The following is an 18,847-nucleotide window of genomic DNA, read 5'->3' as shown; positions in this document are numbered from 1 at the left end:
TTGTCATTACCTCAGAAGTTGTTTATATTAATTAGGGGGATGGGTATCTTCCATGGTCGTAGCTCACAAGAAAAGCTCAGATCAGAATATGTATTGATCCATGAGATTTGAACAAAGCACTAAAAGACCTCATCATCCAATGCACACAGTCAAAGAAGTTGCAGCTCTGATGCCAAATGCCACTATTTTTTCTGTCTTACATGCAAAGAGTTCATTTTGGCAAATTCAGCTGGACAAAAAATCCTCATTGCTCACTACTTTCAGTACTCTGGCAGGTACAAATTTTTGAGAATGTCATTTGGGATAAATTCTGCAAGTGAAGTCTTTCATCGTGCAATGGAGCACATTTTTATCTGGCTGTCGTTGTGCTATTATAGTAGATGACCTACTAGTAGGAGGTAATGGTGAAGCAGAACATGACAGAAACCTCAAAAAAGTCTGGTGTTCCAATTCCAGAGGAAGTTCCAGAGGACATTCCAGTTTCTGTGATGAATCCAGAAGTTCCTGATGCGAGTTGTTCATCAAAGACTGTCTCTGTTGCTAAATTTGGTCTAGATGTTTATGTTACGAGATATGGGCACATCTCTAAACCATGTAACAGATATGAAGCAACTTGGACATGAACATTTTATTTTGTTTCTAAAGTCTATAGTAATGTGTGTCTAACTGCAATGTTGTTTTTCAGAAGGAACAATCTTTTTAAGAGGGAGGATGTAAGTCAATGTGTGTGTGTATGTACCTTTAAGAAGCTATCCAAGAGCTTGCATAAGTGTATAAATACTGAGCATGTGCGAGCCTAACTGCTATTTTGTAGTAAGCTGTTGAGATGTAAGCATGCATGTATGTAAGGTCTGTCTGTTAACTAGTTTGTTTGTACTTTATGATGCTGCTATCCATCCTGTGTTTCTAGGGGTGTCCAACCTTTTGGCTTGCTGGAGCCGCATTGAGTGAACAGAAATTTTCTTGGGGCCGCATATAAAATATATCATATAGTTAACTCTTTCGCTGCTGCAGGACACCAAAGTTGATCTCCTGGCTGTACTGTAGGTGCATTCGAACAATGAATAAATGTAATAAATGCCTAATATTTGCTTTAAAATTCTAATTCTCATTCTAATTCTCTAATCTAACAGTTAACTCTAACATCTTAGTTAATATATATATATATATATATATATATATATATATGGTTCTACCTGACATAGTCGAAACCACACAACACCGACAACGACATCACCGACACCACATCATCGACAGTCCATTAACACGAAACCTCACATACCCGACAACGAAATAACCGACGGTACACAAACACGAAACCCCATACACTGCACACACCACAATAACAACAATTAAAACAAAACACATCCCCATTCCACAAACCACACACACAACACAAGCACACCAAAATCCTACAAACCCACACTAAACCTTACCTAACCTAAGGTCCGTCACTATCGCTTTTGCATACCTAACCCGGCTCCTAACCCTAACTCACTTAACCCACCCTATCGCTCCTAACCCTAACTCACTTAACCCACCCCTATCGGCTCCCTAACCCTAACTCACTTAACCCACCCCTATCGCTCCTCCTAACCCTAACTCACTTAACCCACCCCTATCGCCTTCCCTAACCCTAACTCACTTAACCCACCCTATCGCCTCCCTAACCCTAACTCACTTAACCCACCCCTATCGCCTCCTAACCTAACTCACTTAACCCACCCTATCCCCACAGACCGTCAATCTCCACACTTACCTGACTTTCGCACCCTAACGTCCGTCACTACGCATACTCACACAGCCTTTCCCCATGTCGGCATCCTCGTCGGTGTTGTCATCCGTCGTGTCGGTCTTCTGCATTGTCGATGTTCTGGAGCTCGGATTCGTTGTCGGTCTTCTGCGCTGTCGAAGTCAGGTAGAACCATATATATATATATATATATATATATATATATATATATACACATATACATAGATATATATATATATATATATATATATATATATATATATATATATATATATATATATTTTTTTTTTTTTACAAATAGACAGATATTAATTACAGCACTAGCATTTCTCACTGGGAAAACCATTTCAGCAGTCCAACTACGTAAAATGTCAATATTAGCAGTCCTACAATACTATAATCCATAAAAATAAGCCAACAAATTTGCAATAAAGTAAAGAATTCACATTACTGACTTAATAAAACAATTCTGAATAAGCTACAAGACCCAAACAAATGACTGGTACCAGAAACATAGCCTCAAGCTCTATGCCAACAAATGCATCATCATCCCCTTTGGGGAGAGTAATGTCCCCACAAATTATCACATTAATAACAATGTTGTAAGGACGCAATCAGTCGTGAGGTGCTTGGGCACCCAGGTTGATAGAAACCTGACTTTTGACCACCATGTTGTCTCCATTGTACGTAAAGCTTTTTACATGGCCCACCTCATTAGTAAGGGTATCATTCAGGGACAAGGAGGTCATAACATCCCTGTATTCTTCCTTTACAAGAGCAATTATTGAGTGCAATGCCCCTTTTGACATGTGCCTCAACAAAATACCATGCCAAAAGAAAGACTACAACCATTTCTGATAAAAAAAGGTCAAAGGACTGCATTCACTTAGTTATCCAAACAGACTAAAAAGCTTCTTGCTTTCCTCTGTCTCTCACTGGCCCCTATAAATTTCATCATGGGCTTGCTATCCAGGCTAAGAAAGATCCTGCCTTAATGGACTTTCTCCACCTCAGAAATACTGGTTATATTTAAAATGCTCACTACAAAGATCACAGTCTTCACTGCAACATAAACAAGCCACTTTGTATGGACAGGTTCTTGACCCAAAATCCTTCAACTTGTAGGAATTTGACTTTCTGCCATCTTCAATAAATCCACCATGGAAAAGCAGTGAAGAAACCAGGGATGTTGAGAAAGAGATTGAACAGGTATGCCGTATTATATTAACCGAGACTTGGATATCTAAAATTATTTTAAGTCGAAGTTTACTATCTCCCATGTAACTACTACTGTTGAATCTGTAGTTCCAGTCACTGAAGGACTTGACAAGGAAATGTAACAAAAAAAAGTATGATTTTGATTTTCGAAGTAATAATTTTGTGTTTTTTTTAGAAGAGAATGGTAACGTTACTTACTGCCTTACTAATTTTCAGTGTTTTAAAAAGCTCCTCTCATTATCAAACAAAGTAGTTCAGCAACACGACAACTAGATGGATAGCCATAAATGTACTCCTTGATTAAGTAGCATAGCCTTCATCAAACCGGATGGAAAATCCACATACTAAACTTTCCTATCTGGATGGTTAAGATCTAATATTGGTTATTCAAGTCTACTTGCCCAAGAAGAGGGGCCTATTTAACTAAGAATTCCATTTGCAAAAATATATTCAGTATACATATTAAATCTCTCTCTCTTACACATACAAAAGGAGCCCCTACTAGTAAAATAGGCAACCTCAGTAATCACATGGCACAGACTCAATGAATGAAATTGTCTGGAAGTCAAAATATCTGAAAAAAAGATGGATTCATCCAAGCAATTTCCCACCACCAAAAGGACCATCAATAAATCAACAAACAACTGCTCAGCAAAAAGTAAATCAATAAGAAATCCATAAACTCTCTAAGATCATACTACATACTGGAGTAAACATATAACTGCCGTCCAATGTAAAGCCATTTGACATTCAGACATTTTAATTTGTGCAGACGTTATTCACAGACTGACAGCTTACTGAGCTGTAATGCTGACCTCCACTTTTGAAAAAAAAACAAATTTCCAGACTTTGTCAATAGCTCAAAGTGCAGAGGGGATTATTTTTTTATTTATTATGTATTTATTTATTTTTGGAAAACATCTTTAAAACTGTTAAATTAATCCCACAGCCAGAAACACAGAAAAGTTATTGTGATAAGTAAACCACAGACTGCTGCAAGAAATCAAAGTCACATTAGCACTCTATGCTTACGTCCGAACCAATGAAGCATACCTGTCAATTCCAAAAGAATTAAAGTAGCTTAATAAAAAAGTTATTTGCAAGGTTACATGGCAGTTAATACTGGAAATAAGCAGAGATATTAAAAAAGCTCTGTTTCTCATAATTATGATAAAAAAGTCTTCCAAGGTAAATACAACCTTCTAATTTAGCATGGAACCATACCTCTCAACCTTAGAGCAAGAAATCTGGACAAAGCGAAAAATAAGTGTGTGACACAGGCCCAAAAATAGTTATGCATCACAGACACCATTGAAACAGCTGTAGCTGCAAACATTATACATCACGTATAATGTTTCTATCCTATCATTGTCAGTTAAGCATTATATGGCTCATTCAATCCTGCCTTCTTTTGCGACAAAGAAAACCATGCTTTGAAATGACAAATGCATTAAAAATAATAAAACACATTGCATCCACATCCCGCAACTTCCTACCTGCAAACAACCACAGAGCTTTCACTGAAACTAGGGCTGTTTATTTCCCCAGAATGAAAGTTCTCCCTAATTAAGTCTATTTGTATACAATCTACCAGGATCTGGACTACCTGAAATAAATTAAATCATAGCCTGTAAACTGCAAGTGCACTTTGTTTAATTAAACTATATTTCAAAGCCCACTTGCTGCATTTTTTCAGTAACATCCCAATATCCATTTCCAGGTCACTTTACAAGGCATTGGCAGTGGTAGACTTGGCATCCTCCAGATCCCTACAAGACCACACTCATACTGCTAACATTGTCCATTAAATGTAAATATCCATCCACTGTAAGTGGCAAGAAGCTATGTCTTAAAAAAATCTACTTTTGGCATGCCTAGTACCCAAGTATCAGGATTTGAAACAAAGAAACATATTCTCCACAGTCTGCAAGTCTCTTTAATAATCATCTACTGTTGCAGCACTCCCAACACAAACACACACATACACACCAAAACGCCCAACATTTAAAAAAATGACATTGTGCCCACTTGATTTACCAGTATTGATGATCCACCAAAGATATGCTTACTGTTGTCCAATCTACCACTACTTAGAACCCCTCAATGATAAAACAGTGCTGGGTGCTTTTTTGTTTGTCAAAAAAAAAACAATAAACTTTATATGCTACAGTCCCACATTAGTCAATCCATACTGACTCACTAACCCTAGGCTGCTGTCTCATTCTTACTCCCTGGAACTGCATTACCTTGGATGACTACTTTTATTTCCTAAGCAAAAGACACAAATTGGAAGATGAGGCAAAAATCCAGACATTCTTCGAAAATCCATACCGTTGAGAGGTATGATTTCATATTCAATACAACACTCTCCCTGTCAAGAAAGCTGCAATTTAATGAAAGTGCACTTTTAATGTAGGATATATTTGTGAGCTAACTTATTTGTGTTCAGTAGGTAGAATGATCGTCGTTAGTCTCTTTGTGCATGTGTCTCTCTCTGTCTCTCTGTCATGCACACAAACACACGGGTCTACTTTAAAAGCCCGAAACGCTACTTCGCCGACACAAAAATCACCGACGCCATATAACCGACAATGCACAAAACCGACAACGCAAAACACCGAACACCATAACACCGACACACCGAACGTAAACAACACACCACACTACATAACATACCCACTAGCCCTAACCCAAACCCTAACCCTAAGGTCCGACACTATTGCACACTCACCCTACCTGCACTCTAACCCTAACTCACTTAACCCACCCCTAACCCCAAGGTCTGACACTATCGCACACTTCACCTACCTGCACCCTAACCCTAACTCACTTAACCCACCCCTAGCCCAAGGTCCGACACTATCGCACACTTCACCTACCTGCACCCTAACCCTAACTCACGTAATCCATCCCTAAACTACAGTCCCTCACTATCACACACTTACCTTACACGAACCCTAACTCCGACACTTACACACACTCACCTTTCCCACAGCCTAACCCGAAATCCCACAATATCGCACACTTACCTCACCGCTCCTAACGCCGTCACTGTCGCACACTTACTGAGTCGCGATCGCACATTACCCTTGTCGGTCTTTCCGCTGTCGGCAAATCACCCTGTCGGTAAACTTACCTGTCGGTCGTTTGGTCTTCGTTTTCCGCGTGTCGGGGAATCGTCGGTTCGGTCTTTAGAAGTAGACCCAAACACACACACACTCACTCTTCTACTTTCACACACATTCTGCTTTCATGCATGCACTCGCTCACTCACTCCATACTTACCTATTAACACAGGTAAAGTGCTGTCTCTTTCAAAGGCAATGGCGGCAAATCCATACACGAGTCTCTCTTCAGCAAGAAAACACACACACACACACACACACTGATTCTTTGGCAAGAAATAATGGCACGAACACACAGACCCTTCTTTGGCGCAAAAAAAATCAAAACTAGAAGGATACTTTGGCGCATCTGCACACCAATGTTAGAGTTACAGGTCACAGGCATGAAAAACTCAACAAAAAAGTGTTTTGGGGCATGCATACATCGATGTTGGAGTTAGAGGTAGAGGGCCGCATGGAAGAGCTCTGAGGGCCGCATGCGGCCCACGGGCCACAGGTTGGACACATCTATGTTAAAGCATATAAAGTGGTGACTCCCTGTATTTTAGCAACATTGGCAGGACTTAGAACTCGCACAAAAATGCTAAGGCTACTACTCGTAAAACACTCATCTTTATTTAAACGCCAAAATATAACCAAACGTTTTTCGTCCTCACTCAATGCTCGGACTTCTTCAGAAACTCTATTACAGCCATTTTAAAAAACTTCCAATATTTATAAGCTCATTCAAAAAAGCCCGCCAAAAAACTAATCAGCGAACACAGGATCATTTAAAGGTATATTAGCCTAAAACCTACTGATTTACTAATATACTCTAAAACTTGAATAGAGTCGATGTATTACAATAAAGTCAGGCAATAAACAAAAAATAAATAAACATGAAAGTAAATTAATACCTTCCTAATGAATATAAAATTAATAAAATTCCTAATAATAAAATACTATCTTATCACTCATTAAAATACATTATACGTATATGTAAATACCGTGTGTTCTCATCACCTATATATTTTTTTAGAACCGATTTGTTAACTAAAACAGATGTTAAGAACTACTAAACATTTATGTCATACATTCAATCATCTCTCCAAACTTTTTAATTTGAGCAAACACATAAGTGAACATTTTTCATTTAAGCCCAGACTTACAAAAGCATTTAATTTCAATTGCCATAATAATTCTAACTTTTCAAGGAGTAAACCATAAGGACCTCCTCTTATATCTTTTTTGACTTGCACAAGTACCCTGAATTGAAATTTATGTTCAGGGAAACTCATAACATGTCTGGCAAGTGCATTATCTTCCTTATTTAACCTGATGTCTCTTTGATGTTCATAAACTCTTTCTTTGATCTTTCTTTCAGTCTTTCCCACGTAAAAGCGGGACAACTATGACAAGTTGCCACATACACTACCCCTTTTGTGTTACAATCAAACTTCTCCCTAGAATATATTCTATGTCCATTTATTGTTGTTTTTGCTCCTGAAGCCATCAAGTGGCAATAGGAACAACAACCACATTGTGTCATACCCGCTCTCATTCTAAAAGGAACTTTAGTCCCACATTTATGCATCCAATCTTTAAAATTCGGGCCCCTTTTCCATGTAACCTTTAATGAGGCTCCTAATCTACCCCCTACTAAGCCATCATCGCGTATTAAAAACCAATTTTTCTCTAAAATATTCCTAATATGCCCATGATCTAAGGAAAATCTTAGTATACAACTCAAATTGAAATTAATCAAAGTTTTCTCATTATTCTGGCTGTATATACAATTCATATCTGTAATTAACAACTTTCCTTCTATCGGTTGTAGATTATCCTGTTTTTTTAAAATAGGTTCATATATACCTGTGTATCTTTTCGATGTTACTTCATCTATTAATTTATCTATAAATGAAGCAGGGTATGCTCTATTTATAAACATTTGTCTTAACTTGTCACATTCTTCCCTAAAGGCTACATACGACGTAATCATACGTGCCGCTCGAACCAACTGGCCCTTGACCACTGATTTTTTCTGATACATCGGATGTGCACTTGAGAAATGTAAAAACTTGTTTGAATATGTGGGTTTCCTGTAGATGTTAGCTTCATAATGATGTAAAGCTTTGTTTTTAATCAAATTTATGTCCAAAAAGGAAATTGAACTATTACTAAATGTGTGTGTAAAATGTAAAAACTCAGTCGAATCATTCAATATCTTAGAAAAAATCAATGAGTTTCCTTACTGTCAGACTAACAATTTTATGACAGTTGACATCAAAGAGTTATACACCAGTATCCCCCACAACATAGGAGTTGAATGGGTATCTATTAGAATGAGGCAAAAGGGAGCACCAATAGAGGAGGTCAGTTTGGTCCAGGAACTTCTTGATGTAGTGTTAACATATAATTTTATAATGTTTGAACGTCAGATGTATGTTCAGAAGGAGGGTGTAGCCATGGGCTCCCCATGTGGGGCCAGTTTCGCGAATATGGTATTATCATATTGGGAAAACAACATATTACTTAAGAACAGTATGTATTTGGCTCAAGTTAAGTTTTATGCTAGATTTATTGATGACATCTTCATCATTTTTGATGGGGATGAAGAGATAGCTGGAAATTTATTGACGATATTGAATGATTCAACTGAGTTTTTACATTTTACACACACATTTAGTAATAGTTCAATTTCCTTTTTGGACATAAATTTGATTAAAAACAAAGCTTTACATCATTATGAAGCTAACATCTACAGGAAACCCACGTATTCAAACAAGTTTTTACATTTCTCAAGTGCACATCCGATGTATCAGAAAATAATCACTGGTCAAGGGCCAGTTGGTCCGAGCAGCACGTATGATTACGTCGGATGTAGCCTTTAGGGAAGAATGTGACAAGTTAAGACAAATGTTTATAAATAGAGCATACCCTGCTTCATTTATAGATAAATTAATAGATGAAGTAACATCTAAAAGATACACAGGTATATATGAACCTATTTTAAAAAAACAGGATAATCTACAACCGATAGAAGGAAAGTTGTTAATTACAGATATGAATTGTATATACAGCCAGAATAATGAGAAAACTTTGATTAATTTCAATTTGAGTTGTATACTAAGATTTTCCTTAGATCATGGGCATATTAGGAATATTTTAGAGAAAAATTGGTTTTTAATACGTGATGAAGGCTTAGTAGGGAGTAGATTAGGAGCCTCATTGAAGGTTACATGGAAAATGGGCCTGAATTTTAAAGATTGGATGCATAAATGTGGGACTAAAGTTCCTTTTAGAATGAGAGCGGGTATGACACAATGTGGTTGTTGTTCCTATTGCCACTTGATGGCTTTAGGAGCAAAAACAACAATAAATGGACATAGAATATATTCTAGGGAGAAGTTTGATTGTAACACAAAAGGGGCAGTGTATGTGGCAACTTGTTGTAGTTGTCCTGCTTTTTACGTGGGAAAGACTGAAAGAAAGATCAAAGAAAGAGTTTATGAACATCAAAGAGACATCAGGTTAAATAAGGAAGGTAATGCACTTGCCAGACATGTTATGAGTTTCCCTGAACATAAATTTCAATTCAAGGTACTTGTGCAAGTCAAAAAAGATATAAGAGGAGGTCCTTATGGTTTACTCCTCGAAAAGTTAGAATTATTATGGCAATTGAAATTAAATGCTTTTGTAAGTCCGGGCTTAAATGAAAAATGTTCACTTATGTGTTTGCTCAAATTAAAAAGTTTGGAGAGATGATTGAATGTATGACATAAATGTTTAGTAGTTCTTAACATCTGTTTTAGTTAACAAATCGGTTCTAAAAAATATATAGGTGATGAGAACACACAGTATTTACATATACGTATAATGTATTTTAATAAGTGATAAGATAGAATTTTATTATTAGGAATTTTATTAATTTTATATTCATTAGGTAGGTATTAATTTACTTTCATGTTTATTTATTTTATGTTTATTGCCTGACTTTATTGTAATACATCGACTCTATTCAAGTTTTAGAGTATATTAGTAAATCAGTAGGTTTTAGGCTAATATACCTTTAAATGATCCTGTGTTCGCTGATTAGTTTTTTGGTGGGCTTTTTTGAATGAGCTTATAAATATTGGAAGTTTTTTAAAATGGCTGTAATAGAGTTTCTGAAGAAGTCCGAGCATTGAGTGAGGACGAAAAACGTTTGGTTATATTTTGGCGTTTAAATAAAGACGAGTGTTTTACGAATAGTAGCCTTAGCATTTTTGTGCTAGTTCAGAAGTAAGACTTAGAACTCCTTACCATACAAATCAGGGTACAACCTGACAAAACCATCTTCAAAAAAACAGCTTATTTCCCATCCAAGCAATTCCTGGACATGTAACTGCCTAGCACCTGGCTGACATATTCTAACACCTTTCCCCTACCCACTATCCAACCTCTTCTTTAAAACTCCCTAAGATGCACTATATTTATTATCACACATTACTTACCAACTCACCTCCTACACTCCACTGTCCTATCTATATCCACTAACTCTCCCCTAGACTAAGTTGAAAAGCTTTCCCTTAAAATGGCAATGAACCTTGTATGAACTTGTCTATATTCTCCTCCTTTGACAAACTGGCTAGTATTGTTAGTTTTTCCTTTCTTCTCTTATCTTCATTACATCTTCAAGATTATCTGGCTTGTATTTTGTTTAGTTTTTCCTTTCTTGTCTTATCTTTGGTACATCTTCAAGATTATCTCTACTTAACATACTGTATGAACAACAATCATATGTTACTACCTGCTATACTTTTAATTGTATGTCTAAACCACTATGCTTGTGTAAATATTTTATACAATCGTATGTTATTATCTGCTATATTTTATAACTGTATGTCTAAACCACAATGCTCATGTAAATATCTTATGTATAGTGTGTTAGCAATTATTCTGGAGCTTTTCTCCTCAGGTCTTCACTGAAAACAGACAGCCCTGTCCAGTCGGACCTCCTCGGTAAGCAAATGTAAAATAAATTAAAGAAACAAATAAATAAATAAAGCTTTTCTCCTCAGGTCTTCACTGAAAACAGACAGCCCTATCCAGTCAGACCTCCTCGGTAAGCAAATGTAAAATAAATTAAAGAAACAAATAAATAAATAAATAAACAACCTACAAACAAGTATTTCCTTCTTCCATCCCCCTATCTTCCCTTCCTGTTATCTTTCTGTGTGTTTCTCTTTCTGCTCTTCCTCCTTTTGGCCTCTTTCCATCCCATGTATATGATAAAAGATTTCATCTTTGCTGTGGTGTCCTTGCATTGGCTGCTCAACTACACTGATGCACATGTGAATGCTCCTTCACTAGACATGCCACCTGCCTGTGGCTTTCCGCTGAGCAATGTGACTGTTCATAATGCAATTATTTCAAATATATGGTTGCTGCACATATTGCAGCTATGAACGTTCATTATGCCGATTTGTCAGTGGCATGTTCAGGAACTACTTTAAGAATAACTTCCTACTATTAAGTAATAACCTGGTGAAATTGCAAGCTCCCGTAAACCCAGAGAACACTGCTGCTACACAGAACTTTCACAGAAACTATAAACAAGCATGTTAATAACTTGAGGAACTGTACCTACCACGAATAAGTACAGAACTAACTTAAAAAACAGGTCACCCTGGTAGAATCACAACATCAGCTGGCTGCATAACAAAGGGAACAAAATCACGGCATAAATTAGGAGGTGTAGCAATCAGCAGGATAAAAACACTTTGATTAAGGTCAGAAGACAAATAAAGTCTACAAAAGACAAATTTGAGGTAACTTTTGCGTCCCAGGCCAAAGACAACCACAAGACATTCATTAGCTATGTCTGCAACCTCAATGGCAGTACACAATTGTGTGCAGAGCTTACTGTTAATGGAACCACCTGTACTGAGCCAGAAGCTATAACAAGCCTACTGGTGGACAAATTCAGCTCTGACTTTACCCCAGTCTCCACCTCAGCCTCCCCTCAGGAAATACAACTCTCACAACTATCACTAGGGAATAGGTCATCAATACTCTCTCTCTCTAAGGCCAGGAGCAGTACATCAATGGACCCAGACAATATCCCAGGCTGCTTTCTAAATAGCATGAAACACAACCTATCAGGACTTCTGGAATCACCATTTGACTGTAGTCTCCAAACAGGCTTCATACCTCACGAATGGAGAACAGCAACTTTCATCTCTTTACACAAAGGGAGGTTATCTATGGACCTGTAAACTGTAGGTTCATAAATCTCACTAGTCTCATATACAAAGCCATAGAAAGAATTACCATTTAAATTATCAATAATGACATAAGAAACCTTCAGAAATTAGACCCAACCCAATTTGGCTTCATCAAAGACTGGACATGCCAACTCAACCTGGGGGACTTCTTTGAGAAGGTCACCAAAGTAGTGGACAAGTACAAAATAGTTTGTATTGTCTGTCTTGACCTGACCGAGGCATTTGACACAATACCCCACTGGGGCATTATTGACAAACTTAAGAGGTTAGTTATAAACCCTTAGGTCATCCAGTAGATGATCTACTACTCACAGACAGGACCCTGGAAGTCAACATTGGGGAGTTCATCTTTACAAAGAGGCAGAGTCTTTCTGGGACTGGTCCTGGGACTGATCTTTTTTGGCATCTACTTTTCTGAAGTCATGGTCAACATGCCCAAGTGAGTCTCCCTGCTTAATTTTCTAAATAATGTTATGTTCCTCCACATATATAAGTTCAACCATATATTTACCTATATTCAAGTGTTTAAGGTCTTGTTCTATTTGATACGATGTATATATTTTTGTTTTTAAATTTTTATCCTGTAAATGTGTTAACACTATTTTTTTTTGTCTATAATTTCTATTACTTGATGTATTTACTTTGTATGTAAGATTAGGCTGGAGCTTTTCTCCCCAGGCCTCTGCTGAAAATGGGCACTGTCCCAGTCAGACCATCCTGGTAAACAAATGTAAAATAAATAAACTAAATAAATTAAGGACCTCTGGCTGACCAAATTTGCAGATGATTGTAAATTAGGAGCATAGACTCCTACAGTGACACTAATGTTCTCCAGAAAGGGCTGACACAGAAAAATAACTTGTGTCAGAGACATGGAATAAAACTAAATGCCAAGAAATGCATAATAGTATTCCTTTGAGAAGTCATCCATCCCTGGTAACTATCATATTGACAACACACCCCTAAGAACTGACCCATTAGTCAGGCATGTGGGGACACAGATTGTCAGTAATCTACTCTAGCCTTTGACCATTATGTGTCTACAGTAGTGAGGAAGTAATTCTATGTTGTGCAATTTATAAACAAGGGTATGTCATATAGGTCCAAGGAGGTCATTGTTCCACTTATTTGCTGTTCATCAGATCTATCATTTAGTACAATGCCCCATTTGGTATGTACACAACCAGGCACATCCAACAACTGGAAAGTCTGCAGAGGTTCCTCACTAAAAAAAATACGAGTCATAAGTAGCATGTTCAATGCAGACTCCTCAAAGACCTATACCTGTATTCTCTCTCTTACTGGCTGTTTAGAGAAGATCAATACCTGACATACAAGTCATTGTCAGGCTCTACTCTGACATACCCCCTGAATATCTACAAAACAAACAGCACCAGAATTACCCATTCTAAAGACTTAAACCTTGCCTGTGATATAAATAGGATATGCTGGAGAGACAGGCATGTATCCAAGAGACTACACCTTCTCTGGAACAGACTTCCCATCCATGTGAAGCGGGGTTCCTCTCTAAACCAGCTCATGTAACTTGGACAATTGGATGGGGAACAGGAAATTCATCCCTGGTGTGAAGATTGGGTGAAGATAGATGAAGGCTGCCAGCCTAGCCAGATAGAATTTTGGAGACAATTCTGTCATCTGTAAATATTAATGTAAACCACAGGCTTGTTGTCTTAAATGGTAAAAATAGCGTTACATGCGGAACTGAAAAAATGTAACAACAGTGCACTCTACTGACTAAGTAAAGCATGCTGTGACCCTTTGATGTTAAAACTTGGAGTCAGTGAGTCTAGAGTGAGGCATCCTGCCCATTGTTGTACGGCCAGAGTTAATGGCCAGAATTTGCTTGCATAAATGTCCTTTATTGCTCTGGTTTCTGCCCAGAGGTGAAGAATGTGGGTCTATGTTAAATGTTTGAACATCCAAAATGTCGAACATTGCATGGTCAAGACCAAATGTTCGACATTTGGATGTTCGAACATACAAAAAAAAAAAAAAAAAAAAAAGAAAACACGGAAAAAACACTTAACAGTGCTGCGCCCCCCCACACCCCCCTACTTAAATATACCAACTCCATGACTGCACTTCAGTGCAGAAAAGGAAATTCTTCCTATCTGCACCATATGGTGCCGTTGAAAGTCTATCTTCGAGCACTCAAAATTTCAAACGTTTGGTTTCGACCATGTAACGTTCAAAATTTTGAGCATTCGAAGATTTGACAGGTACCAGAAGAATGTAACTGTAGTTTCTGTTAGCCTGGGAACCCAGGGAAGTGTGAAGAATGATGTAATGTGAACCAGGAATGTGATTTTAAAAACAGAGAGAATCAGAGAGCATTAACCATTTTTGTCTTGACCATCTTACTCATCAGCACTGTCTTGCTCTATGTGTAAGTTTATCTTAGATTTGTAATCCACAAAATGAAGCAGCTTTCAGACAAAACAATAAAGCCCTGAGCAGGGCAAGCTTAGAAAATTGTGAAAAAAAACCCCGGATGGCTCAGCACACTTCAGTTCACTTTATTCCACAAAAACACAGCACATTAACGCTCCACCATACGTTTTCATTTTAAAAATCACTTCCTCAGATGTGGGCTGTTCAAACTACTAGAGCTTTTATACTGTTCACTTAATTACATTGATTAGGTTAATTAATTAATTGAAAGGTTAATTTAGTTTAAAACCAAAAACTTTTCTTGTTGCATCTCTCTGTGTTGCCACAATTAAAACTCATTTAATGTTACAATGTCTGATGAATAAATATGTATGAATAAAAATATGTTCTAAATAAAAATCCTTAAAACACTTGACTACAAAGAATAAATTATAAAGTTAAAATACTATTAGAAACACATTTAGTAGGACTCAATGGTTAAAATTACCAACTTCAATATTTGCTTTAAATGAACTTGATACTTCATCTACTGGATAAATCATGAAATTACAGGTATTATAAAAACTGCATTGTAAGCCAAAGGCAAATTGTATAGCCTCACTCAATTAAAAGAATGTTAAAACAGGAAAATATAAGGGAAAGATAAGTTCAATACCTTTGATAAATGAGTGTAACACTTGTGTTAATAACATATTACAAACCCAACTTTTTAATAAAAATACAAATACAAAAAAGCTTAAAGACCAACTGTAACTATTGGAAAACATGGGTAAAATCATGATAAAATTCACATAAAAGTGCAAATGCATATCACAGTTTTGCTGCTCTCAATTTTAATAATGGGGCTATGGAGATATGTTCACTGAGACCCGGTGGCTTATTGGCCTCCAAACTTATCTGCCACCATAATTCTCTGTACTCCAAACATTGCTCCCATAAACCACCTCTGCCACTCTATTCCACCCTTTCTATCACAAAAATGTATAGTATGTATTTTCACAGCTTTGTTTGTGTTTGTACAATGCGTTAGTTAGTTTGTTTGTTTCTAGGTCATACATATGTTCGTATACCCTTCTCCTGAGCTTGCATTCTGTCTTCCCTATATAGAATGCTTCACAGGTTTGACATTTCACTAAATATACAAGCCCAAAGGAGTCACAATTATTAAAATCCTTGCCTTCCAGGGTGATTCCCCTGCTTTCCAAATACACACTTTCTGCATTGCTAATGTATGCACACTGTTGACAATGTCCACATTTAAACGTTCCCTTCCTTTTTCTCCGTCTCTGAATTTCTTGGTTTGTACCATTTTCCAATAAAAGTTTTAAGTTACTTATATTCTTATAAACTACTCTAGGCTTTTCATTCTTTAGTTTCTCTAAGTCAGTAAATGCTAAAAATGTATTCCATTCCTTATTTGTAATTTGTCTTACCATTTTTGCACAAGCATTATACTCCAATATGAGTGCACTGCCAAAATTGTCATTTGCCTTTTTTACTGGGTCTACCGTATCAAATACTGGTATTCCTAATACTGGCTTAAAGTCATTTGGTCTCCTTTCTGTCACTTCTGTCTCAATTTTGTCTATCATATCATCTGGGTATTTCCTCGTCCTAAACATTTTCCTTAGTAACCTTTTTTTCATTTCAAAGTCTTTGTCTCTGGACGTCATCCTGCAGGCCCTAATATATTGTCCTTTAACTATATTTTTCTTGGAGTACAAAGGGCGAGCACTTTCAAAGTGCAAATAAGAGTTACAATAGGTACTCTTTCTATACAAAGAGAGGCAGGCTAGCAAGTACGGTAGGTGCACAGGCCAGACAAACTGTAGCAAACATAAAAAAAGAAAGCCAGCACCTAAGAAGCATGAAGATTATTTATAAGTACCAGACCGGTTTCAGCATATAGCTTTCATCAGTGGTACATCTCAAAAGGCAGTAATAAAACTGCAATAAATACTTAATCTAATTAGGTATCCATGACATAATTTCCTGTCCAAAACAAAACTTTTCTAATATCAAATGATAGGCACAAAAAACAATGCAGAACACAATAAAAGGCAATATGGAATTACTGTTTTATTCCCCTTTGTGCTTTTCCTTAATATTTTAATATTCTGTTTTTTTGTTTTGTGTTTTAAGAACTGTTTGTACTCTTGGTATGAACCACAGAGTACTAAATCATACCTAATGGTATCCAACTCATGATAGGAAGGTAAAGTACTACAATTTGTCATTTAATCCACGTGGGAATAAACCACCCAATTTTACAATCCATTTCCCTTCCTTCATGTTTAATATATTGTGCCACCCTGTTTTGAATGATCTATTGCCTGATATTTTGTCAATGACTGTAAAAGTAAATTTTGCTGTATGATGAATCAATGAATGTCTATAAAGAGCATTGGTGGCTCTGGCATCCTAATATCCCGTAGATGTTCTGACATTTGAAATCTAAATTGTCTAGAAGTTTGGCCCACATAGAAAGCTTGACAAGTGCTAGTGGCTAAATATATAACCCAATCTGTTCCACAGTTGGCGAAGCAATTAATGTTGTACACCTGTCCAGTGTTTTTGCTGGTAAAGGTTTTTGTTTTGAAAACATGTTTACAGAAAGTGCAATGTCCGCATGGGTAAGAACCAACCAATTTCTCCCCTGTTAGTGTTGTTTGATGATAGATCGCATCCTGATGCACGATTTTTTTATAGTGAGAGAAATGAGAACCCAAAGTTTTGCCTCACCTGTAAGAAAATAGGCATTTGTCCCCCAAAAGGTCATCCAATTGTTCATTGGTCTTCAAAATGTTCCAATGTTTGTCAATAACATTAACAAGATGTGCTGTATTTCTACCAAATGTGGTGACCATTCTCAAGGTGTCCTTATTATCCTTCCTGGGTTGATGTTTATATTCTAATAAAGTGTTCCTAGATTGGTTTTTAGCCCATTGCATGGCCATGTTAACATTCTGTTTGCCATATCCCCTAGTTAAAAATCTGTTAGCTAAATCATGATGGGATTGTATAAGATCCTGCTGTGAAGAGCAAATTCTCTTCAAACACAAAAACTGGGATTTTGGAATATTATTAATGGTATGTTTGGGGTGGAGACTGGTGGCATGTAGCAGGCTGTTGTATTGTGGATATTTTCGGTAAACTGTGGTTCGTAGCATGTTGTCTGGTTGACAATGTAAATGAACATCCAAAAAGTGAATTTCATTTTTATGATGATTCACTGTAAATTCAGCCCCCCATTTGTTTCCATTGAGATATTCAATGAATTCCTCCAGATATTCACTGTCTCCTTTCCATACAAGCCAACAGTCATCCAAAAATTGTCTCCACATGTCAATCTCTGGCAAATACAGGTTATGTAGTTCATTATATATGATGTGCTCCTCCACATATCCCATATATAAATCAGCATATATTGGGGCAAAAGATGCCCCCATTGCTGTGCCTTCGTTTGAAGAGAATTTGCTCTTCACAGCAGGATCTTATACAATCCCATCATGATTTAGCTAACAGACTTTTAGCTAGGGGATATGGCAAACAGAATGTTAACTCGGCCATGCAATGGGCTAAAAACCAATCTAGGAACACTTTATTAGAATATAAACATCAACCCAGGAAGGATAATAAGGACACCTTGAGAATGGTCACCACATTTGGTAGAAATACAGCACATCTTGATGTTATTGACAAACATTGGAACATTTTGAAGACCAATGAACAATTGGATGACCTTTTGGGGGACAATTGCCTATTTTCTTACAGGTGGGGCAAAACTTTGGGTTCCCATTTCTCTTACTATAAAAAATCATGCATCAGGATGCGATCTATCATCAAACAACACTGACAGGGGAGACATTGGTTGGTTCTTTCCCATGCAGACATTGCACTTTCTGTAAACATGTTTTCAAAACAAAACCTTTACCAGCAAAAACACTGGACAGGTGTACAGCATTAATTGCTTCGCCAACTGTGGAACAGATTGGGTTATATATTTAGCCACTTGCACTTGTCAAGCTTTCTATGTGGGCCAAACTTCTAGACAATTTAGATTTCGAATGTCAAAACATCTAGGGGATATTAGG

General features: G+C 37.0%; 1 protein-coding gene across 1 annotated transcript in view; it reads left to right on the top strand.

The window, feature by feature from the left end:
- The window catches only part of LOC122801532 (interleukin-1 receptor type 1-like), a 1,281,849-nt gene that overhangs the window by 1,211,301 nt on the left and 51,701 nt on the right, over positions 1-18,847 (top strand). The gene's annotated exons all lie outside the window — the stretch shown is intronic.

The sequence above is a fragment of the Protopterus annectens genome, chromosome 5.part0 (assembly GCF_019279795.1).
Source record: "Protopterus annectens isolate FY-2018-M chromosome 5.part0, PAN1.0, whole genome shotgun sequence".
Taxonomy (NCBI): Eukaryota; Metazoa; Chordata; order Ceratodontiformes; family Protopteridae; genus Protopterus; species Protopterus annectens.
The sequence above is the reverse complement of the archived record's forward strand: the minus strand, read 5'-3'. Positions and strand labels throughout refer to the sequence as shown.